Source organism: Eurytemora carolleeae, unplaced genomic scaffold (assembly GCF_000591075.1).
Source record: "Eurytemora carolleeae unplaced genomic scaffold, Eaff_2.0 scaffold302, whole genome shotgun sequence".
In the NCBI taxonomy this organism is placed as follows: Eukaryota; Metazoa; Arthropoda; class Copepoda; order Calanoida; family Temoridae; genus Eurytemora; species Eurytemora carolleeae.
The window spans coordinates 103,717-105,890 of record NW_019396574.1 but is presented as its reverse complement, the minus strand read 5'-3'; positions in this window follow the sequence as shown (position 1 = coordinate 105,890).

Here is a 2,174-nt window from a genome sequence, read left to right as displayed (position 1 = left end):
CAAGGAGGGACTATTATGTATATATATATTTATAATTTCTAGTCCTAAATATAATATATATTTATATAAATATACATATATATATTTCTAGTCCTAACCAAATACATTTGTTTTCTCATACTTGCATATAAATTCTAAACTAGAGGAGCTATGATGTCACAAAGTTGTACCAGTAACTTGTTTAAATCCTTCTCCTTCTATTTAGAAAAGTCTGTTTTTCATAACTTAACTCAGTTTACAGAAACACCGGATATAATTAAAAATACCAATATCTTAAAATAGTTTCTCTTACCCTCTTATTTTTACGATTGCTTTCATTGAGGTCGTAAATACGTTATTATTTCACGTTAGTAAATAATGAATAATTGGTGGAAATTAGAGGAAACATAAATCATGATAGAAACAAGAATTGAATTGTTTTTATTTATTCGAGCAGAACATCCTTTCATCTCCTTAAACAGCTCCCCCCCACCTCCCCCCTAGACCACATTTTCCCAAAAAGGTTTTCATAACGAGTTTCTTCCTGTTTCCCATACTCCGCCCAACAACTGGATATTAACGGGNCCCCCCCCCTCTAATACAAATTTTAACAAAAGTGTCACTCCCTTTATTTTCCCAACATTTATAATATTTCTGTCGTTAACAATTTATCTTTATAATTGGTTCATGGATCTACTGTGTTCAGCAAGTTTTATAATATAAAATGTAGAAATAATTTTTCGATCTGGGTCCCACGAGTCATGGACAATTTAAACTCTTTTTATTCTGTTCTTCTATGAACTTTTTTGCGAACCCTGGGAAAAGTAAAATTGCTGCCATTTAATTTTGTTTATAGAAAAGTAATGATAAGACTTAATTACATATTCATACTTCAATAATATCTCTATCTATCTATCTATCTATATATCTATATATCTTATCAACCAACTATCTAACTTTATATAATTCAATCCTCTATCTAAGTTTCTATTTATATATCTATATATATATCTATCTATCTCTATATATCTATTTTATCAGCCACATCTATATATTTATCTAATCAATAATATATCTATAGAATCTATATCAATCGAATTAACATATTTAAAATGGCATGGTCAAGGGCTTTTCAAAAATCTATATTTTTTCATTTTTGGGACATTTTTTATTAGCAAACATTTTTACTTTACAATACAACTGGAGTTTGCAAAAAAAGCATAACATTTTTGCAAATTTGATTTTTTTTCAGATTCTAAAAGTAGAGCATAAGAGCTTTTTTAATGATGTATCATTTGTTAAATTTGGACATAAAACATGGGATTTATCTATCTATCTATTTATTTTTCTATCCTATTCACCATATCTATTTAATTATCTAAAAATCTATCCATCTATTTATATCAGTTTATCATCTTTTTCTATTAATATTAATAATAAGGAGACACAATACACGGAGTACTTAGTTTAGATGACATTCACATTTTTGATTGATCCTCTCTTATCACCCTTGATGAGAGGTCTAATTAGGGGGTCTATGTACCCCTAAAAAGGTTTACAAATGGCTCCATCATAATTCTGGTCCTAAAAACTACTCGGCGCGCGCAAAAAGGTGTCAATTGAAATTGCGGCAAAAAGCGCATGTTAGATGGTGGTCTGCGTATACAATACAATCATCTATCTTTTATGACTACATTTCAAAAGGGGTGTCAAACCTCTCATTTATGAAGTTATACATTACAGGGACGTTTCAAGTCTTTCAAGGAGGGACTGCAAACATAATTTCAAGTTATCCTGTTTTTTTTGGCATTTCTGTTGAATAAACAACAGTCAAATTTTCAGAATTAAACACTTTTCAAGTTGGAAAACAACGATATCTTTTAAAGATTTAAGGGCACCGTTGTGAATCGGACATGCTTCTTTTCTTTTTTAAATGAAGGATCACTTGAAAATATAACACAGCCCCTTTAAGTTTAATATTGAAGTGTATTAATGTTCAGTTTTGATAATATAAATGAAAACATGTAGAAATAATAGAATGAGTAAAGTGGCTAAAAATGCAGCAAGATTTAATTTTTTAAAGAATTTACCCCCCGTGTAGAGTGTAGAGTGTATAGAAATAATAGAATGAGTAAAGTGGCTAAAAATGCAGCAAGATTTAATTTTTTAAAGAATTTTAATAAAGCAAAAAACCC